General features: G+C 35.8%; 1 protein-coding gene and 1 long non-coding RNA gene across 3 annotated transcripts in view; one reads left to right on the forward strand and one right to left on the reverse strand.

The window, feature by feature from the left end:
• Positions 1-15,597, reverse strand: part of Olf413 (DBH like monooxygenase olf413) — a 259,648-nt gene extending 244,051 nt beyond the window's left edge. Inside the window, exons 1-3 of one of the 2 annotated variants that reach the window (XM_071726696.1) lie at positions 14,685-15,597; positions 13,240-13,550; positions 12,869-12,904 (exon numbers count right to left, since the gene is read on the reverse strand). The gene's annotated coding sequence lies outside the window, so the exon portion shown is untranslated. Of the gene's footprint in view, positions 1-12,868; positions 12,905-13,239; positions 13,616-14,684 lie in introns of those variants that run through there. The other variant, XM_071726697.1, reaches the window with a different exon arrangement.
• A 1,555-nt stretch (positions 15,598-17,152) lies between these two features.
• LOC139787489 (uncharacterized) lies at positions 17,153-23,824 on the forward strand. The gene is made up of 4 exons (XR_011722649.1): positions 17,153-17,507; positions 17,609-17,725; positions 17,803-17,859; positions 23,599-23,824. It is a non-coding gene; the product is annotated as an uncharacterized lncRNA (long non-coding RNA).
• Positions 23,825-24,416: the final 592 nt, after the last annotated feature.

Consider the following 24,416-nt stretch of genomic DNA (forward strand, 5'->3'; position numbering starts at 1 on the left):
GAATAAATAGTTCCCGAGATTGGGGGGACACAGTTGTTGGTCGACGTTAGAATAACGGGATAAACTAAAAACATGATATAAAAACTTGACTTTTTAAAAATACCTAGTTATTAAACTCAAGACTAGAAATCCCATAAAATTCCATTATTTATTATTTACGTTATGTATAACGGCAAATACGAAAGGTATCATATCCATAATTTCACAAAATATTACTAGAGAAGAAATAATCCATGTTTTAAAAAATATTTTTTAAATGTAAGGTGTAATTTTCTTTAAAAAAAATTATATTAAGACTGATAAATAATAAATAAAATGAAATAAATAATATAGATAAGTATATGATATTGTTATACACAGTAACTTCAATTTTCTGAATTTAAAAAATTTGTTTGATCTTGCGTGTAACTACTAAAACGAAAAACAATTTTTTAATGCACAGTCTTAAGGTAAATTTATTAATTACAGATAAGTATGGTTAAACAAATATTTCGATCAAAGATTTAATTTCTTAGCCGAAATATATGATACCTCTCGTTACTCGTCGTCAGTTACGAAGTACGAACGAGAAGTCTTTCTCATAAGTAACATGTAAGCTCCCTATTAAGGTTAAGTGTTAGGTGCTAAACTACTTCCTTCATTCGCTTCATAGTTCTCTCTTTTATCCGCGCCAGTATAAGAATATGGTCTCAGTCCGGCCAGTGAGCACGGAAACAGCGAGGAAAGGGCCCCCCAGCTCTCTAACAATGGAGGAAATTAACCGTCACGCGTCAGGTAGTTCCGTCATTACTGTCTCTCAATCATTCTGCTTCATTCGCAGCTACTCTGGCTCTTTTTTTAATCTACCTTCGCGATTCAGCTTTCAATCCTTCCTTTCTGAGATACCGAAGCTAATTCAGCTTTAATAATCTTTTTCTATATTTTAAACTTTTTATATATCTTATATATATAAAGCACATAAAATATTTATTTACAACTTTTATTTTCTTTTTGCAAATATATATTATTATACGAGAAAATTTTAAAATAATTTTAAAAATAATTTTAAAAATAAAATTGATTAATAGTGAAAATGCCTTAATCATCTATCATTAAAAACCTATTAAATATAAATTTATATCGATTTTTGCAGAACTTAGCTGCTCATATTGCATTTATCGTTAAAAGAATAAAATTATACCGAAACTCTGTATATATATTTTTTAAATATTTATAGCATATCTTCAAACACGTTTCAAAAATATTAAAGATATAGTATCTAAAGATTGAAAATTTTAAGGCACCGTTACGTTTCAAGGAACCATTACGTTTCGAGAAACTCACAGATAATACAGAAGTGCATTTTTTTCAACCTAACTTTTCCGAACGAAAAGAAACAATAAACATTTGTTCCGGAGATAATAAATATCGCCTCGATACTGTCATTCTCTGTCACACTATCTCTCTTGTGTTTCCTGTCAAGTTTACTCGTTTTTACGTTGTTTCAGAAAAACAATCTCGATTTAAATGCGAAGAAAAATACATTTGATGTTTACGAAAGATAAAGAAAATTTTCCTCCCATAATTTTGCTTATAATTTTCGCGCGACAAATCACTATTCCAAAAAAAAAATATTGTTAAAATGACTATTTTATCTCTTACCTCCTACATTATACATCAGTCAAGAAATCATTTAAGCCACCGTCTACAGGAAGGTATATATAAGTAGAAAAAAAATGCGATCAAAGAAACGCCGTGTTATTTTGTTATACAGCGAATAGCCTTTACAAAATTGCGCTCCTACTGAAATACTGTTATACACTTGTTTCTTGATTACTCGCAGGAGCGAGTACTACCAGCAGGTGTCATCAGTCGTTGCGAGATCTTTCAAAAGAGTATTATGTCTATGACATTTACATTGTAATAAATAAGGACTGATATCGTGCTCACTCAAACCAAAGTAAATATAAATAGTATAGAAAATGAATGTTGCTCGCTATAAAAATAAATATAATAAAAATATATAAAATATATAAAGTATGTGACAAATGCAATAATAATATATAATATTTTGTCACAATGCGTGACAATTTTGATAGGACGATTTCATAGAAACGAATATGAAATAATCTGTCTCTTAATAATTTTTTCTATAATTATTCGTTGATTATATCATTAGTTACATTCCCAAATTCACAAGCTAGAACGGTATCCGGACAAATTCATCCTTTACCTACTTTTCCTTCTCCTGTTAATATCGTACACAAACACGAGAGCTTAACTTGAGAGCAGAAGACATCGAGGAGAAAGAGAAGAAGGGGGCCCCGTCGTCTCACTCACAATGCCCAGCTGACCTGGGCCGGACGGCTCGTCGTTATTAAACCTAAATCATTTGCGTCAGCCACGACTGCCATAACTCACGGCCGCCTTAGTGAAATATGACCGCCGTTCAAATTATTGTGCCTCGAAATCTACCCCGTCCCCTCGCCCGCTCGTCGACAGTGTTTCTCGCCGGGAGGACGAGAATCATCCTGATCTTTCTTCTCCTTCTTTCTCTTTATCCCGATCATTCCGCCGGAATCTTCGTCCCCGCGTCATCTGGAAACGTTTCGCAGCCGAGACGATTCCGTAACGCGGCCATGATTTACTGCGCGTGTCGAGAACCTTACATTTAAGGCCTCTCTGCACTTGATTTCGCGACCTCGATCATCGTACTTTTTGGATGGATGGGCAATCTCACTCGGGCCTCCCAGGATTCGTTTTCTAGGAATCCTACCTTTTTTTTAACTTCTATTAATTTCCATATAATTTCGTGTCCAAAATTAGTCATGCAGGTATAAAAACTTAACTGATATAAAAACTTGACTTGTATAGCGTCAACATTTATCCTTGCCTTTCTAAACATTATTACATGATGCAAAAGGTGAAATAAGTGGTTTTTAATTCATGATATATTGTTAAGCAGAAAAGAAAAAATTTAAAAATTGCACATGTCAACGAATCATAATTTCACAAAATGCAAATTCTATGGAATTCGTTAATTATTGCTATCGCAAGATAGTAATAATTATAGTAATGATCACTTTTCTCAGATCAATTATTTATTCAACATTTTTCGAACTTGATACTTACATGTTCAAAAAATAATGATTATATAAGAATATTCGTCCTGACAGCATGTATTTATTCATTTTGTTGAACATGTGCGACCACAAAATTGCATCGTTTATATACGACAACCGCGTTCGGCAAAGTGCGCCCTTGTAACGAAATATCGTAACATGTATCGCATAATATTAAGGCTCGCCGGCGAGCGGCCGGCTGAAATCGTTCAGCTCGCGTACGTCTTATTTATTAGTCATGTAACCGCGTCGGTCGTACCTTACAAGGGCAAGACACGGGCAGACTAAAGGACAGTTTGATGAATAGCCGCTGTTTATGTATTCACTTAAGCTCGAATAATGGCTTTATAAAACATGCTTCGATATTCGGCCACTTGCTATCATTCGTCTTTTATGGCCCTAAATAGCTAATTGGAATGAGAAAAAAATAAAGACATGCTGGTCCTTTAATCAAATAAAAATCTATAGTTATAAATAAACCAATATAATCATATCAAGATTATGCGCTTAATTAATTACAATTAAGTTCAATTTGACTTTTACATCAGTCTCGATCGCATTCCAATTAATTAAAGTGTACATCTTAATCCTTTCTCGATGAGACTCTCACTCAGAATTTTAAATCTTTCTTCAAAAAAAAAAAAACAGTTCTAATTTATAATTGCACATGTGAAGCTAATATATTTTAGAGCATAGTGATCATTAAAAATACATGTTATGCACAACACGTGTGCATAAATCAACGGAAGATATAGTCGCGTTTCATAAAAAGCAGCAGTGCTAATTATAAAATTTGATTGTTGAAACGAGACCGCCGACTGGCGCCGAATGCAGCTTCTCAAACCGCCGTGGAATGTATTTCTAAAATTTACGCAAGAATCTCTTTATGTCATTTGTGTTTTTATGAGATTACGCGCGTACGTTTATTTCCGCAAAAGGTGGCGACTGCGAGCGAAGTCAGGCTGCAGCACGAGTGAAATGTGGCGAAAGCTTGATTACTCGGAATTAGATTTCCAACGAGTTTAATTTCTAGAAAGGTTCCCTCGCAATTGACGTCGTCGTCGCTGCTCGCTATATCGCGTATAGATACTTGCTGCTCTTTAAATAACAAAAGGCGCGTTCTGACGACTCGAATCGAAAGATTGAAGAAAATTAATCAAGAACAGAATCTGTTAAAAAAAAGAAGGATAGCGATTATTATTATATTTCTGTAGCGTGATACAAGTAAATATTTACAACAAAAATTAATAGAAAATTACCGTTTAAATATTTTGAATTAATTACTTGAAAGAAAAATTAAATAATCCATTCATATGAGTATTACTTGTATCTGAGATCTTCAAGTACTATTGCTAATCTTCTCGATTTATACATTCTCTTATTAATGAAGCTTGTCCGAGACCTTGTCCTTTGTACGATAATATGATTGACCATCTTTTATTACAACTTTTCATACGCCAACGTTAAATTTTAGTAACCGTCATTATTCCTAGTTCGTCGTTTCCTCACAGCTGAAAAGGTATATAGCGATGCTTCTGCACTCTTAAGTACGAGAGATTCTCTGATAATATATCATTCACTTTTATATCTGTAATGCGCGGGAATCTCAGTAAAAGGATATAAGAATTCAACTGTCGTATAAAATGTAAGTTGTTCGAAATTAAAAAAAGGAACTCGTAACTGGCAAGTGATTGCGGTAGTATAATTCTGAAATATATCTCGGAGGAGACGAAGGGCCACTTATATTCCGTACACCGCACCATGACCGCAAGGGGCGAAAGGGATTAGTCAACTCTGCCCGTTATATATCACGGACTTAGGCCACAGAGCGGTGGATGGGTAAAGTATCCACGGGGTATAAACATTCCGACCTGTCGGCCGCTTCAAATTATGGTGAAACTAACGTGCCGGAGAAGGTGCACTTCGAAGGATGGCGTGTCATAGATGTAATGTCGGAATGTGTTTCACGTTAATGTCGCGTCACGGTTGTTTTACGCTCGTCTTCATATCCCGCGTTTAGCGTCAAATCCGATCGTATCAATCTCGGCACGGAACAATATCGAATACCACATCCGCGTATTAACCATATGTATTTCAAAATTAGAGGCAAGCAAATTTAGTACGAAATACGAATCGCAATAGCGGATTTTGGAACATTATAATGGTTAATGATGGTTATATTGTAATGGAAAATTAATTGACAATTAGTTACTGTCGAAAAGCAGATGAACGTACATTATACCAATGTACCAATTATACCAATGTACGATAAAAAGAATAATTTAATTCACCATGTGTAACATTTAACGCAACACAACACAATCCTATAAAAAAAAAAGCTATAAAAGACACTAAGACAGAAAGACACTAAGACGAAGAAACAAAAGCAATATGCTATCAGTCCTATATCCAAGCTATGCGATCGAAATGGTCCAACCCTACAAATCCCTCATTCTTTTACCTGCCGCTTTCACACCTTCCTCTCCCTGACGCAACCGGTGTCCTTATCGGAGCTAAAATTAATCCAGCGGCGAGATGACTCGCGCCAAACTTTAGACCCCGCTTGCCCGGTGCCGCACAAAAGAGATGCTCGTGAAGATAAAACATGGCCGCACCAATCAGCGAGAAATCTTTCTTTCTGACAGTGTTTTTGACCACGGAAGGGTCTGCTTGTCTAAAGCGTAGGATGTAGAAATGTAATTGTAGCCGGTTCGGGAATGGTGCTCCTCTTTTCGGAAAGAAGTAGGACTTTCTACGGGAATACAATAGACGTAATGGGCGGTTGTGCGGGCAGACATCTCGGTGGGCCGAGACGAGTCCTCCAGGCGGATGTAAGAAACTCGAAGAAACACGCCGGGAGGTCCTTCAACGTTTCCTCCCTCGCGTCGCCCCGCTTGCCAATACATCATTCTCCTCACAATTTGTCCGAAAGCCGTGAAAGCTGCGGGTTTTCCTAGAAACGACGCGGAAGCACGGCAACGGAAGCGACAGCTACTTATCCCTGGAGGTTACACCTTATTGCGGTGGAAATTTTTCACAGATGACCTTTTTCTCCTGCGACCCTCTCCCTCCCCCCTTTCCCACTGAGACTGTGTCGCGGCTGTTAGGATACTTTGCGATTAGAAGCGAGCAACGGCTTTGGATTAATCGTGGAAATCGGCCAAAAATACATTACATGCGTCTCTTGTAAGGTTGTGTAATGATTATAACACATACAAATGTGTACGTTATTTTACGATATGTTCATTTGATGAAAATAACAAACGATATGCAAATGGCATTACGAATTTAATGGAGTTAAATGGAACTGCATTAATTTGCTTTAATAAATCCGATAAATCATAATAAAATATAATTGTCACTTATGAATATCTATATAAGAGCAGTCTAGCGTGATATTAAATTAAATAGAATGTATTTAATTAAATAGAATGTGTTGTGTGATGTGTGTGTAAATAAATACTTAATATCTATAAATATCGTATTTAATTTTCTACGACTTACAAACAAAATTTAAAAAAAAATAATTCTGAGCTTTACGATACTTCAATAACGTATTTATCTAAAAACAAATTCCGAAATAAACAAAATGTAAATTGTACTTGCAATATTGTAAATATTCAATCTAATTATATGTACCTAGTTTTAAAAAATACATTGATAAATGTATTATTGTGCCTGTAAGAAAGATAAAATCGCTTTAAAATATGATACTGAACCAAGCAGCAACGGTATCGCGACCTCAATGGATATGCAAAACAAAAGCAAAGTTTAATTTCGGAAGATCGTATAGGATTAATTTAGAATTCAGGACTGTCGGGCACGCTCGCAGCTCTATTTTTCTCCAACTAGATACGTCTAAGCGTAGAGGCTACATAACGGGGAGGATAGCAGAGGTTGAAGGGTGGATCGTAGATGATAGAGAATGGACAAGATAGAGATAGAAAGAGAGAGAGAGAGAGAGAGAGAGAGAAACAGAGATAGAAGATGAGACATTGGGGAGAACCAGGAGAGGATGGTTGTATATCGCGTGTCGGGTCAAGTCTCATTGTCTTCCTGTCAGGACCGCGCAAATATTGCCACCATCTCCAGAACGACGACTATGGCCATATACCTATGCAAACAGCCGGATAATATGCGCGCGTGTATGTAGGGGTACGTAGGTAGGTAAGTGGAGGGTCCGTATTTCTGACAAAGCTTTCCGTGTGCGTCACTCCTTTGACACGAGCGCGCTGGCGGTCGTATAAAGGATGACAAATCTCGCGCGAGGGATTTTCGCGATCCCCGACGGACGGTCTCGTTTCCGTGAGAGACTCGATAATCTCTCACCCCTCCCCTCCCCGAAAGCTCTCCCTCTGTTTCGGTGAAACACGTTGTCGTTCGTAGAAAATTCCGTCTCGCCTGCATGTTTGATAAGACGTCTCTCAGCTGGCGCCGCAGCAGATTCGACAGCCACGTACTGCTCTGCGTTAAGTAATTTCTGATGGAATTTCTGTCACAGGAGGTCTGATCGAAGGCTATGATCGGCAGAATTAAGACGAGGCAATTTGGCTACCAACACGATTTTCATGCACAAAGAAAAAAGTAAAAAAAAAAGAAATTAATTTGAATCTAGTATTCTCGAAAATCAAAATATATTTTCTTAACAATATATTTGACTTGAAAAAATAAAGAAAATAAATTAAGGCAAAAAATTTGAGGCAAAATGTGTCGTATTTTGAGTGTGTGGTCCGACATGTCAAAATGATGGATTACTTAACATGATTCTCGCTATTTTTACGGACTACTAAGCTCGGACCGATCCTTGATGTGACAGAGAGTTGATTTCCAGGGTTTTAATTTAGGCATTAGAAAAGTAGAAAATCTACGGAAACCTCTGACAGATTACTAAAAGCTCATTATTCATTTTTAATTAAATTAAAGAGAAATATTAATTTTTTGGTATAAGACTAATGTGTGTGTATGCTCTAACGTATTATTATTTCAATCGTATATAATAATATATTTTATATTCCTCTGTGACGAGTTTTATAGCAGAACTTAAATTTTTTAAACGTAAGCTTACTTTCTATCATTTTACAAATATCAGATAATTAAAAATTTCTCTCTTCTTCTCTCTCTCTCTCTCTCTCTCTCTCTCTCTCTCTCTCTCTCTCTCCTTTATCTATATAAAAAATAGCGCTTTATCTCAAACAAATCTATATATAAATTTTGCTTCATCAAACAAAAAAAACACAGACAAATAATATACTTTCACAAATAGATTAATAAAATATTAATTTCAATAGAAGAAGTTAACAAATCCTTGATAATCTCAGTATTTTTATTTTCCATTTTTAACTAAATGCGATGTTAGAAGTTAAAGATATAATTTATTTCCGACATTTAAATTGGCATGTCTATCGTTTAGGATCTATCTTGGAAACACGAAACATTCAATAACAGACCTAGCATTGCGTGATTTTAGTTACAAAATCCATTTAGACGATTTCAAGATGATTAGCTTGTCAGTTCAGATAATTATCTCTTCACAATATACGTAGAAATGATTTACTTACATGTCAAATTCCACGCGTTTGTGCGTTAAATCGTGCGAATATCTTTTCAAATACTACCTTCTGTAAAACCTCTTCCAATTAAGTTTTTTTCGATCGCGTTCGCATCTGACACATCCCCCTATTAATTACCTCGACCGTTTCTGAGAAACTATTTGAACCATCCGTTGCACAAAACTCCTATTTCTATATTTAAAATCTACCCGAAGGATATAAAAAGATATAAAGAAAAAAATTTCTTCGTACCTCAAACATATACGTGCAAAAAGGCTAAAAAAACTTCAGAATGATAATTACATTTGCGATAAATACACACTTTTTTAATTCTTACACTTTAACTCTAATTTCTAATTACGAAGTTATTAATTATGTGATATAATATGTTTAATGTCTCTCACATTGCTGATTTTCCAATCGTAAAAATACCTTTTTCTTTACTTTCATCAGAAATAAAATCATTATTTTTTCATTCTTTCAATAATTATGTATAGTAATAAAATCGCAATCGCGTTCATTAAATTTATATTGATTGGATACATACAGCTTCGTAAAATGTTCGCTAATTTTTCTTAAAAGTTCGCAAAAGAGAACTCTGATAAAAAGCAATCTCTATTCAGGCCGCAAAAGCAATCCGAAAACGAATTTACTATTAAACACGCGATTACGCGAAATAATGACATATTAATGGGCACTTTGTGAGGCATAAAGGTGCTGATTATTTATTGAAAGCTCCGTCGTGTTTCGACGAGCCAATAGTTCGCTCTCTTAGAAATTTCCATTAACCTTATGCCGCGGCCGGGTGTTGCCGGAAAACGTCGGAATTGTTACAAAGAGCGACCTATCGCGCCAGCTGGTCCAGCTAGCAGGAGGCATGAATTAACTCCTAGGAACCAAACCAACCATTCGCCGCAGGTATACATGACCACGTTCAGTGACTTAGCTACAGTGTGTGTATCCGCTCACTTTACTAAAACGTTTGTATATAGTTGCGATAGGATAACAAAAGCAACCAAACCAAATAATTTCGAGGCACGATATCCCGAGTTCGAGCGCTCGATCCCTTTCCAAGTTCTTATCCATTGATCCTCCGTACCTGACGAGACTTTCAACCCACTATTATATTTTACGATAGAATAAGACTTCAGGGAAACTCCATCAACCATTAGTAACAGATTGTTCGCTTTCACATTGTTAGGCAATAAAAGGTTTGCGTTTCGTTAATTAAAAATGATATTATGATAATTTAATTAACTCGTACTCATTACAGTCAAACTTGAATTCTGATTCTGATTAGAAGAAATTTAAATTCTATGACAATTCGTTATTAATCACTTTTAAGTGATACTATCCTGTCCAAATTTATTCGCTATCACTATCCGTCATCGTATATACCATGACTCAATATTCCTGGAAAACGGCAGTATGATAGGACATCCTGTTACGTCATTCCAACCCACCGACTTAGGCCACGTGAATTATGGCCAACCATTCGCCGCGATAAACCATCCGAATTTACGAGCATTGATTCTTACTGTCTGACTAGTTTGCCGACCACACTCCGAGATGGTTCTTTGAGTTCAACGAAGCACTGGTAACGCGAATAAAATGAATTACGAGCTTTCTAAGAACGTTAGGGGATTTTAGATAAATCCTTTAAACGTTTGTACGTCCTCGTAACGTACATGCGTCAGAAAGAGATTTTATTACCAAAAAGCTTTAAAATTCACGAATATATAAATATATTAAAAGTTGTAAAATCCCTTGATAATATTTTTAATTCTTATATTATGACCACATTTTTATAAAAATGAAATTTATATAACGAGTTAATACCACAATGTAAAGGCATTTAACAGGAATTATATATAATTTTAGTACAAATTAAATCCTAGATTTAAAATTGTTATTAAATATTCTTTTTCGAGAAATAAATAATTCACAAACAAATTTCCAACATATTATAAATCACGTAAATTGGTAATAATTAAGATAATTAAAATAAGACTTCATGAATCTTGTATCAAATTATTCCAACATTATCATGAATATAAAATAGAATATCTATTTGATATAATAATTAAAGTAATTAAATTAAGACTTCATGCATTTTGTATCAAATTATTCTCATTATTATCACAAATAGATATAAAATAGAATACCTATTTGATATATAATGTGTATACATATTGAGAAATGCGATGAATGAATAAATAGTAGTATGTATTTTAAAGTTTCACATTATATTAGCACAATTTTCATTTTATTAGTCTTTACTACCAGTATGCTCGTTTTAACTTATCTTATCAGTAATGTAATAAATATTTTATTGCAATTATAATTTCGTGCATCGTCTTGAGAAGCACCAATCACGTTGCGGAAATGACTCCTACCTCGTAACAAATACTTCAATTTCAAAGTACACGAATTCCCATATACATCGCCATGGTTACGATCGCGAAATTGAGATTACAAATGCACGGGGAGATATTACGGCGATGTCACAGAGCCCGTTTCGGCGTGCAGTCGTAACGCGGATAATAGCTTGAAAGCCGAATTAACGTCACGCGCGTAACCCGCAACGCGGAATCGTGGGCTGAAATATTCTTACCGTCTCCCTAGAGTAATCCGACCGCCATCTCTTTCTCGTTTTCTCGGTTCATCTCGCCGCTGATAAGGCGCCAGCGGAATTGAAAGATCAAAGGATTACCGTTATTGCTTTGTCCTGCCCACAATTCGCGTTTTTCACGAGTGCGAAATTAACTCCTTTTTCCTCGAATTAAAATTTGTACGTTCAAGCGAATATCTGTATATCTGAATGTTCCGTAAATTTATAGCATATCGATAGCATATCAAATTATTGCATTGGTTTTATTAAGCTGAGAAGTTTGTCGATAAAGTAATTTCAGAATAATAGTTTTATGTGATCACCTACCTGTTTTGCTTCCTCATAGAGGAAGCTTTGTTTTATATTCTCTTCATACCTTATAATTACAGTTGCAGAGACATAATAACATTTATATACGTGAAATATTTGTTAAGTATGAAATCAAGAAGACTTAATATTTTTTTAGGCATATTGTCTCCAAAATGTTGGAAAGGCTAATCCGCGGCTGGAATTTGTGAATTTCAAGGGATAAGTGGTATCACGTCGTATCGATTTCTCGTTATCCCGGTGCTCGATTATTCGGAACGCGGACCGTACCGAAAATAGGACCCGATAATACGAGCCTGCGGCACCCTTCGTAAAAATTTTATGTATCTCGTAATCGCGACGGGCCAAATATAATAATAATATCTATCTCCATATAGAGTAGGTTTTAATAAATTTATAATTTTAACTTATAAATAATTTCGTAAAAAATTGAGTAAAAATAGAATTATAATTACAACATTATTTCGAGAGACTGCTATTTCAATGCAACTGTCATAATGGCAGCTAGCTATATTAAGCTATCTAAGCCAAATCATCAGAACACAATAAATGGAATTAATTTGTTAATTATTTCCTATTTTTTGCTTTCAAAAGTAATTTTTTTAGCATATCAGAATGTTCCTTAAATTATTTGCTCTCAAGACGTCCGGGTCCCGAATTTTTTGCTCGCAAAATAAATTTAAAAAATTTACCAAGTTATAATAGTATTTTACCAAGTTACTATAATTTGGTAAATTTTTTGAACTTATTTTGCGAGCAAAAAATTCGGGACCTGGATATCTTGAAAGCAAATAATTTAAGGAACTTCTGATGCTATAATAATACAAAAAACTAATTTCTTTAATGCGCTTTACTCTTGACCGCCGCATTTTGTTTTTGATATCTTAAAAGCTGGAGCAAAAAAATTACTTTTAAAAGCAAAAAATAGCAAAAAAGTAGCAAATAATTTTGGTATTATTAATCTTTCGCTTTGACTTATATGCTTTCTTTTACAATGGCGTGATAGCTTAATCTTAAGCTATCTAGCCCTTCGTAACTTTTTAATAGTTGGAGTAAATAAATTACTTTTAAAAGTAAAAAATAACAAATAATTAGCTGATTAATTCCATACATAATTTATTGTGTTCTAATAATTTGGCTTAGATAGCTTAATAGACCTCATAATGGCATTGATCGGTATATGCGAAACTCCAGTCGCAATACAATGATATCAAGTCAAAATAATAAGTAAATTATTACCTATATATTTACAAACTGTAAAAATGCGAGAAATGACTTACCCACAGCACTGCCAAGCAACACAGTCACAAATGTTTCTGTAAAGAACCATATTTTGTTTTATTTATATTTTACGAAAACCAAAGAGTTTAGTTTAAATATGGCATAAAACACGATTCGCTTTATGTTATTCTTAAATAACTTATAAAGTTCATTGAGAAAAAGATAAGTTAAGAAAATTTTAATCGATCGAAAAATGATCTTCATCATAGATAACATTATCAATTTGAAATGGCATTAAACTAAAATTAAAACGCTCATAATTCGGCCGAAGCGCGATACTCTCTAAATTCAATCATTATACAGCGTATCATACAGTATTAATAAATAATAATATGTTTTAATTAAAAAAATATTGAATAAAGTTACTCACCAGCCGTTGCGTGTAGAGAGATAATCCTCCTTGCTGATTATGTCATTGTCGTATAAAACATTCAGTCACTCACAGATACAAAAGTATATATCACTGCACGTCTCATTACGATCGTATTAACTGACATTGTACGATGCTCCGATACACGCATAATTTAACACGCGACGGCGACGCATGAAAAACGGATACGATTACGATATACGCACGAATACGCACACGCATTTTATCACGTCGTCACTGATCGCATATCGCAATTCAGATTAATTACGACCGTACATGTCTGTTACGCGTTACGATAATAGCGTGACTCTCTTCGAAAATAAGAATACGATTTTAGCCCGCCAATAAACTTTTCATTACGTACACGTGCTTATAGATACCTCAAAATGTTAAAATTTGCCAGTGTAAAATTGTAATTCGAATACTAAATAATTGACTCCCGCATATGTTTCACGAAATTAATTATGATTCCGCGCTTCCTATTCTGAACAACTACATGTAGTAATTGCTAGCAATGATCGCGGCTAATTTAGAAAATGATCGCGATTACTGCCAGTTATCACCGTACGTTTTGATTAATTCATGCACATAATAATAATAATTTTATAAACGTAACGACTACAATAGACACTACATTCACTACAACAATGTCCCATTTCTAATTTACAATAACTGATTTATAATAATTAATCTGACAATTACAAGCAGTGATCCTGGCTAATGAAGAATATATCATAATCACTATTTCGTATTTTGATTAAATTATGCGCAATCTTTTAAACAGTTACAATACTAACTTTAGCCATTTTCCGTTTATAATCTACAATAACTAATTTATAATAATTGATCCGACAACTACAAGCAGTGATCCTGGCTAATGAAGAACATATCATGATCACTTTTTATTTCGATTAAATCAACCTCTATAAAAACATATATAACAATCACAATATTAATTACAGCAATTTCTCGTTTCTAATCTATAATGACTGATTTATAATAATTAATCTGACAATTACAAACAATGATCTTGACCAATAAAGATATCATGATCACTATCAACTGCTTCATATTCCGATCAATCACCTCTTATAAACATTATAATCACGATATCAACCACAAAAATATTCTAGTTTCTAACGTACAATATTTAATCTACCACTATTCTAATAACTACAAGCAGCGATGCACGGCTAATACGGAATATGATCGCGATCGCTGCCAGAAATATATGGAAAACTGTTATTTATTACTTTTGAACGCACACACAAAAACCAATTACTAAATATATGTATATCAGTCAATTATAACACGTGCAAATATTATCTATATATTTTAATTAGCATGCACATGCCCATAATTAATTCGTGAAATAATTTATCGTACAATTGGCAAATAATACGATTAACCGCGTTTACTTGAAGTTCGCACACCGTCTAACAAACCTTTCATTGGCGGAATTTCCGTACGGCACGGCAGACAGAGCCTAGAATAGCGCAAGAGGAGCTCCGTATTGCTCCGTATTATATCGCTCCGTATTGCTCAAAGCGGCGTAAATTCACTGGCCGGCCAAGATCCACCCTCGCGATTCTCAATTCTCAAACGAGCCGATTTCGAAATGAAACAGACATGAACGAATTCCACCGCGCGTAAGTACCACCTAACCAAGAACGTCCCGCGCGAATCTCATCTCGCGAGATAGCGACTCGTTATTAACCTGCACGCCGCGATGCACGCTGACCGTGCGGCACTGGGTTCGGCATGCTCCCCGGTCTACTTCCTCGTGCGCGAAACTCACTTTGGGACGAGTAAAACGCGCGCCGGCAATCTCCGTGCCGGCAATTCTCGCGACGCGACGCAATTTACTCAACTATCGTACGGAGTACGGAGCCGTGGAGCGACGAGCGACGACGAGAGATTCCGCCGTCCGCGGTAGGGTACGCGAAGGCAACTTCACGTCGTACGCGACGAACGAACGAACGGACGGACGAATAAATGCGTTCCATTGCGCGACCATCGACCGCGAATCCAGTCAATTGCTATCGCGTACGTCTTGATTAACGCGTCGCCCGAAATCTTTCGGCACTCGCGACGACTTTTCGTACACGGCACTTCGTCTTGACACTCTTGACCGAATGAGAGCAGAGAGACGCGAGACGCGAGTTGCCTCGAAAGACGTTGACGTGGTTTGACACCTCGAACACGGTGTCTCGCGATCGACCGACGTGAAATATAAATCACCCAGATGTCGCAATCATGATTCGTCGCGCGATCCACGATCACACTCGAGTATCATGAAAATGGGGCTGATATCGAAGTTACGTTTTTGATTGGATTTATATAGAATTAATATTAGATAATATTTCTCTCGACTCTGAGGATATAATTATTATAAAATCTCGAAGAGAATATTGAGAATATATATAATTAAAATGAATACTTTTAAATTTGACAGAAATGCAATAGATTTTTATCGCCTTAAATAAATCACGCGATTTTAATATTTATATGTTCTACGGAGTAGCCAAGTTAATTTGAAATTTTCGCGATTTTAATTCAAACAAATAAGAGAAAATCGTAACTAGATAACTGTTTAAGAAATCATGATTCTCTTCCATAAATATTTTCCACGATCTTTGAAATCATTTCCGACATATGTACATACGTAACCGTCGCAGATCTAACACGGAATACAGATCAGTTTCGTTCTAATGCGAGGCGAAAGCTGGTGTAGGAACCATCTCGAGCGTTACCGAGGACGAGAACATACTCACGGTTTCGCGACTGATTATGCTCTGCGTAGCGCGCGCGACGCTCCCCTTCCCCAGCCGCGTTACGTAGGGGAGGCAAAAAAAACGTATAAATTCCTAGCCAGCGAGTTGTTTACATCAATCGCGTGGCTCGCGCCTGTACGTTAACCGTCGCGCGGCCCGCGTCGCGTCGTACCTGACAAAAAACATCGCTTCCCTCGACTTACGGCGGAGCCGCCTTGTTTAGTTACTTTAGTTTTCTACTCCGTACCCTCGATATCGCACACGGGATCGCGCGCTCTTCGTCTGTGTCACGAATCTCGTCGTACATAGAGGGTGTCAACGAACAGGTGTACGAGCGTTATATCCGCGATTCTTTCGACCAGTCAGAAGCCGGCATACGTCTCTCCCGTCTCTCCCGTGAAATTTCGATCTCCTCTATTTTTCTTGCGCGCCATTTCGATCTTCGATTCGCGATATGAAATATTCCAATAATTAAGTGGCACATATACATAATATACATATTAAATTCCTATAAAGATATTTATCGTCCTACTTATACAAATCATTTTTTTCGGATTTATACGCGAATTACTTTATCATCTCGACAAAATTCGGAATAAATCTCAACGACAGTTGTGACATAATTAGCGTTCGTGCAATGGAATTGACGTACGTACATAATGTGTACAACGCGCAAATGAGCTTAATTAATGTCTCGTGCACGGCACACATCCGCCAGGTTTGTTTTTACGGTAATTTCAACCGGTGTTTACCGAAAATCACGCGCATCGAGAGTTTCGACGAGATCATCGTACGCTAATTATACCGTGAAATGATTAGCTGTATTTCTCCGCGATACTCAAATCGCGATTTGCCGCGCAATCACGTCGTGTCAGGCTACCTCGTAACGATTCGGGTGCTTCCGTCGTTGCTTCCGAGTTGCGCTCGGGAAACGTCCAGGAACGCCGGATCGCATTTACCGCCGTCGAAAGCGAGCTTCATGCGCGTTATACAATCATCGGAGATGACAAACGCGTTGATTTGGGCTTGGGCGTTAATTGAGAGACACACGGTGTGTGCAACGATTATACAAGTAAGAATTTACGCCGCGCAGTAAAGAAACGTTCGTTCACGCCTCGGCGTGAAGTTACTCGCGCGGGGACGCGGCGGGCGTCACGGAATTTTAACTCGTTCGCAACAAAAGTCAGTTGAAGGATTAAATCGAGAGTATCGGATCAAATCTATCCGTCTTTTATCCGTCCGAAAGAATATCGCCGGCGCGGCACAGGAATCGGAAAGCATTAGCGTGTTCGACAAATCGCGCGATCGCAATTAGATGTCTTAAGCCTATTCTACAATGGACACCATTGACACTTCTGATTGGCTGCAGTCGCGACAACGTTGCGACTAGCGTTTTACGTCCATTGTAGAACAGGCTTTACGGAACGCACGGCGAAATCGAGCTTTCCCACGGATTTCGCATTAGCAAATGGCGGACAACGCTGCGCTGCATCGGTGCGTGTAATTAATTATAGTTTTACGATTAGAATTAGAATTAATTAGAAACTAGAAGTAGAAAATTACGATTAGAAATAGAATTGGAAATCATTCTCTAGTCGATTCGTATCAGTGAATGAAACAACGCCCGCCGAATGGAAGCGAATCAGGAAAGGAACGAAATTCGGCGACGACGAATCGATTGGCAAGAAGGATATACAATAATAGCGATGCAGGTGAGTATCTATTTTTACGTGCGATCTTCGTTGCGCGGCACAAAGAGAAAGAAATAACACTGGATATATTGTTCTAGGACTAATCGGCGGGAGTGTGTCAGTGTGTTGCGACAGCAAGCGGTGATACGATACCGGTGAGTAAATCCCGCTAACAGAAATTTAACCCTTAAGTGCGCAGCTTTGCATATATGCAAAGCGACTTTTCGATGCTCCATGTAATCTCTCTTATCTTATGAAGAGGAACTGAACTGAAAACACGCGGCTCTGCGCACCTGTAAAGGGTCTTTTTTGGCCCTTTTTTCCCTTCTGGAAGGTCCAGAAGGTTGTCATTTGTTTTAAAGATACTCAGAATGCTGTAAAAAAATTACGCATTTAAGGGTTAATAAATGAAAAATCTCGAAAAGCTTAGCGTTAATTCCATGTGGACTAATACGATTTCACGTTCTTTAAAAAACATGTTATTACGTATTTTTTCCTTTCGCATTAAGAATTTATGAACTCGTCAGAAATTTCTATTTTCAAAACGACCGAGAGCAATAGATTCTGTTTTAAATAATAGAAAGTCGAATAAATGATATCTGACGCTAATTCTTATTTTTTATTACTAAAATATGTTGAAAATATGCTTTTATTTGTATATAATGTAATTTCGTTCATAGAAAATTAAGGAAAACATATTACGTTAATAATAAATGTAACGAAAAGTTATTCTTTAAATAATGAACCTGTAATAAGGATTAAGGATTGATTGCACTAATTTAACTGTAAATCTGTAAAAAGGCAACAATAATTATTTCAAATTAATTGATAGATAATCAAATTATATTTTAATGCATTATTCTAAATAAATAGAAATAACAATGCATAAGTCGCGATGTAAACAAAGAACAAAATAAATTAAAATGTTTTAATTTAACACGTAAGTTTGAGAGAAATTACGAGAAAAGTTTCTAGAGACAATTTACACAAAAATGCATTAATTGAATAAAATGACTTTACTGCTTTAGATCTTATCACAACGATTACACTAAATGAAAGAAAGTTTACAGTATTAAATCCACGTGTACACAATGTCGATGCAACAAAATAAAGCAACGAGTCTCAAAGAATCAATCAAAGTCGTTGGTGCAATCGGATCTGAGACAGTCCGTGAAAACAGTCCCATTTCGAGGAGCGATTATCCGCGTATCTTCGATCTAATCCGTTTCGCGAGTCTCTGCATTTCGTATCTCGCGTGTGAATATCGCGGACATTCGCCACGTGTCACGTAATACTCTAACAAAGGAAAAAAGAGACAGAAAGAGAGTATATAACGCGCGGTCTTCATTACGTTGCATGGTCGCCGGGTATTTCCTATTTTAACGATCAAGTATATCGCGTCCGGCGGCGGCGGCGGTGGCGCGGGCGGTTCAACGAACCCGCGACATAAAATCCATTTGCGCCTCGAAGAAGAAAGGAAAAAAAATAATATAGGAAAAAATGAGAATAGGTGAAACATGCGGCAGTGTGATAACCGCGACATAATATGTGCGTGCGTGCGTGCATGCGTGCGTGCGTGCGTGCATGCATGCATGCGGCAAGAGTTACGTCGCATATCTTTCGTGAGGGTCACGTCGCCACCCGGTCGTATCTCCGTTTACGATGCGAGTGCATCTTTGAAGAGCGTGCGATGGACAACGGGGCTGCCAAATGTTGCTTTATGAGTTTTCTCCGACCGAACGAGACATATACTCGTAAGCCGTCGATAAAATTTAGATGCTAAGCGCATAAAAATTTCCGTCTGCAAAGCTCATAGCATTTCACGTTGACATACGGAATATCCCGATATGCAAAAAGATACGCTGACGTTATGACGCATTGCCATGATTTAAATAAATAAATTATTTATGTATCACCGTTAAGTATTATTAAAATGCTGGTAATTTAACATGTACACACTCCCGATGCACGATACCGAGAAGTATTTTATCGTAATTAGTAATATCAATATAATAAAAAATGCGTATTTCTGAAGAGAACAGTGAATTATAATTGTGAAATCTAGAGTTTATATAATTATTCGAATTAATTAACATATAATTAAACATATAAATGCAATTATTTAATAATTAAAATTAATTAAAGTTTATTAAATCACAGATTTTAATTTTATGATTATTAAATCGTACTAATTGCACTATTTATTCATATAAACGGATACGTAATCCAATCAATATATAAGTATATCGAGAAAATTATATGATACGCACATAGATACATAAATATATGTATATACATATATAGATACGTAGTTATGCCATAAATTCTGTTGCTAAGAAAAATGGATTTATTTCATAACTAAAGTAAAACAATATAAAAGAAATAAAATAGTAAAAAACGAAATGGATCTAGTTTTTATATTTGTTTTTAAGCAAAGATACAATAATATCTCTTTATTAATTAATGACCAAAACAGTTATTTTAAATATTATATTTCTCGATATATATTGAAGTACGAAATTAAATATCTACATTTTTACAGCAGAGTCATATTTCTCAGACTCGTTATGAAGAATAAAATCCAATTCCTAATAATATCATTAAAATCTTAGCAGGGGTCAATGGTAATTTATAACGTGCCGGCATCTTCTATGCATGCACGATAATTAAATTCTAACGAACCCTTTCATACTTAACGTATTCATACGAACATCGTGCCTAGTAAAAAAAAAAAATCCTAATTCTTTTCTCATACACAATATTAGTCATCGTTAGTGTTTACTTCACATTCTCTTATGTGTATAAATCAGAACACCCACGAAGAATCCTAGCAGGATAGTTAATCGATAAACGTTGCGTCACATTTTGTCACGAAAATACATCTGTTACACGCAATTAGTTAAGGCCACGAGAAAGAAGAAGCGCGAAATTGCAATGCAAGACTCATGTTATTCAGTGTGTTCCGTGACGCAGTTCCAAATGGTTTTTCATGTGCGACGGTGTCGGCTCAAGAAATATGCGCGAGGAAATGTTCGGGGCCTTTCTATAAAACGGACCTATTGTCGCGGGTGGGGCCCTTAAAACCAATTTTATCGGCATTGTGCGTAAATATTGAATCATTGATGCGACTTCCTTTTTCCCCTCCCGACGTTTAACGGCTTTTAAAGCCGAAAATCCGAACGTGCGTATAAAGACAAAATTCGACTGTCGAAACCATCATTTTTCATTTTCCCCTCGTCTTTTCACGCGATCGATTCTCGCGCCACAATCAAGTCCCACCCAGAGTTCTTCAGTAGAGCCATGACTCGCTGTAAAATTGATACGCTCGATCAGGTGCGATCGTCATCTGAGAAAGTAAGTGGACAATGAAGCGTGCAATCTCGTGTTTAACGCAAAACTTTTGGCATCACGGGGATGTTACACTGATTAATTTACAATTAATAAACTGAAACTAATAATTTTACGCTTAAAACAACCGAAGTTGACTAACTATTTAAATTGTTTATTTATACAATAATTTAAAAATAAACTTTTATTAAAAATGAAATTGATTAAATGTAATCGGAGGAAAGGCTGCTAACAAGAGCATAAATAAAGACCTTTAATTTTTTTTAGCGAGCCACATAATTAAAAGTTTTATATTATAGATTTATATGCAAATTCTAATAAAATATAAGCACAGATTAATAAAATATTGTATACATTAATAAATAATTTGTAAATTTAAACAAATGTCGTATTAAATCATGGCATAAAATTCCTATCCTATTAGACGTTCCCGTCTACTCTAATTGTACTATACATCGGAATGCTAAATTTCGTTGGATTGATATCGTAGAACAAGCCGTTTGGTGCGATCGCTTTCATTGGTATCATCGATCGATCAGCGATCGATATATAATTCCCAAATGCCGGCATCGGCTTCTCTGCTGGAATTCACGAGCCATTCGTAGGCGTCTAGGAGCAACGGGAGAATTTCCGTGTATTTCGGCGACGATCGACATACGTCGCACGTGACGTTCACTGTCGACGATTCCTACCATTCCTGATGACGTATGCATGAAATTGCAGTTCGGTTTATCGCGCAGTTTCGTCGAAAATACAGATTGCAATTCGTCGCAGTGGCGAATTTAAACTTGAGCTCAGAGTAAAAGCTTCGTTACATCAGCTCTAGCTTGTTCAGTATAGTCAGTTTTTATTTATTAATAAGCTCACCTGCAATTTATATTAACAATTATTAATAATATTTTACATTTTATTTTTTATAGACATTTATAATCGTTCAATATTTTAATAACATATTCTGGAAATTAATTAGAGCTGAAATCAAAATATAAAAATGTCGAGATTGCAACAGTTTCCGAATTAGCGATCGAAATTGATCAGTTAATGTTTAACAGGCTAATTGCTAATAACAAATTTTAATTATTACATGCAAGTTATTTAGTATTTTTGTTAAATGAAAATTTGAATTATTAATTATTGTATCTCAAATAAATCAATATTAAATCTTAACTTGAAAAATAAAATTTATTTTTCTATGCGATCAAAAAATAGAAACTATAATTTATTGTTATTATCTTTTTAAATTTCTTTGTCCTAAAAAGAGTGAAAAACAAATGTGCTCTTGCAACTTTTTCAACGATTTAATTTAATTTTCTCGATTTATTAAAATTACAGAATTGTTTTTCTCTGAAAACAAAATTTTAGCACGAAACGATAGTAATAAATTAGTTCGCGCAAGTACCTTTTCCATCAAAGTGAGATATATATTTTATTCTTCAAATATACACCAAATTTAATATGCGATAATAATTTATTTATCAAAATTAATTAGGAATGCGAAAAATACAAAGAGTATTTAACGTTTATTTTGTAATACGTTAAATATTTCGTGCATCAGCATCTGTTTTCATACACAACATCATGCGGTGTACGTCTCGCGATTTGTGTACCCAAAATCATCGCATTATCATTCGCAGCTAAATTCGAGCAGAAAGGTAGTGATGCGGGCCACTGTGACGTTATTAATCTTCGAAACGCGATCGCGAAAAATGCTAAGAAAATTCCAAATACTATCGTTTCTCACAATTATTACACTTTTAATTGCTATAACCCGCGCTAGCAATTAACTCGCCGCGCTTCGTAGATTGAGACAAAGTATTTATTGAAATAGTTTATCACGTGATTTATTTGTCTAAAGTAAAAATTGAAATGATAAGGAATCTAAGTGTAAATCTTTCCTCATAATATTTAGTGCGATATTTAACGATTGCTCTCTTTAAATTGTTCGCCAACCTAAACATAATTAATCGATTATGTTCAGATTGAGAGTATGGAATGTACAAATCGCTGGATTGAATGATTAAAGTGACGGAGAATATTACTGTAACAATCGTTTTAATTAATAATTCAGATATTCAGCGCGTATTGATTTTATATTAAAGTATGTCGTGATGATGAACTCACTAGCACAAGCGCGGCGTTTGTTACTTATGCCGTAAAGCGTATTTGTGTACATAAGGTCACCATGCTATCGTGTAGACAAGGCGGACCGTTCTATCATTCGTACAACTTGGTCAGGTAGGCAGTGACACGAGCTGCTCCGTGTACCATGTACCATCGCGTTATTATCTTTCAAAAAGCGTAACAAGTACCAAGCGCGACCATTTCCTTATCTATTAACAATCCGCTCGGTCAATTAATTCTCGCACGGTTCGTATCATATCGAGGCCGTTTATTGAAGCAGATACTTCGCGCGTTTTGCTCGTTTAAAATAAAAATCGAAACGGGATAGACAGAAGAATTGGCTTATTGCAATGTTTAAAGTGATAATAGCTCTTAATGCTTGGATTTGAATTTATCTTATATCGTGATTTGTCTTTTTTTCGCAGTGATTTCTCTACAATCTGCAAATACGAAGATATCTGAATCGGTGGACTGAAGGATCCGAACGAAGTAAGAAAAACGGTGATACACGGTTCATTAGTAATAAATATTTATATCGGGAGTGCCGTATAAGATATCACGCGATCGTAATTAGCCATATTTTCGCGAGTGTAACGAAAAAACTTGAGAGGAGGAGGAGGTCTGGGAGACATCAGGCAACGGCGGAGCAACTGTAAGGTAATTTATTTTTCTTATATTGTTTATTATTTCTAGTATTATTTATGTTTATTGTATACCGTTAGTTTGGATTGTTTATTTGGATTATTTGAATAATAATTGAAGCTTTTTTAGAAATGATAATTACTTGCAATATCTATTTAAAAAATGAAAAAATTTAACGCGTGCGCAATAATTTTTCTGAAATATAATTTATTTGGACACTGTAATAATTTGGATATATTTGTATTTTACAGATCAACGTAGTTCACAACTCTGCTGTTGCGCATCGGTGTCGGTGAGTGTTAAATTATTTTTTAATTTATTATATATCGAGTCCTAACCTGCAAATCTGCAATTGATCACGCGTCCGCGTTCGATACGTGAAAATAAACTTGCACGCTAAATTTACAAGAAACATGAATGCGACTTCGACGGTGTTTTTGATTATTTATACGACCTACATTTTATTCACACGCTCGTCCAAGCTTCCGTCGCGTACAACGGAAGGATACGAAGGATAGTCGCGCGATCAGTTAAAAATGCAGCGTTCGCCGTCACGTAGCGTCGATACGGCTCCTTCCATTTGCACTGTATCTAGCAAACA

This window comes from Temnothorax nylanderi, unplaced genomic scaffold, assembly GCF_030848795.1.
Source record: "Temnothorax nylanderi isolate EJ_2023f unplaced genomic scaffold, tnyl_v1.0 TNYL_tig0010_pilon, whole genome shotgun sequence".
NCBI classification, from domain to species: Eukaryota; Metazoa; Arthropoda; class Insecta; order Hymenoptera; family Formicidae; genus Temnothorax; species Temnothorax nylanderi.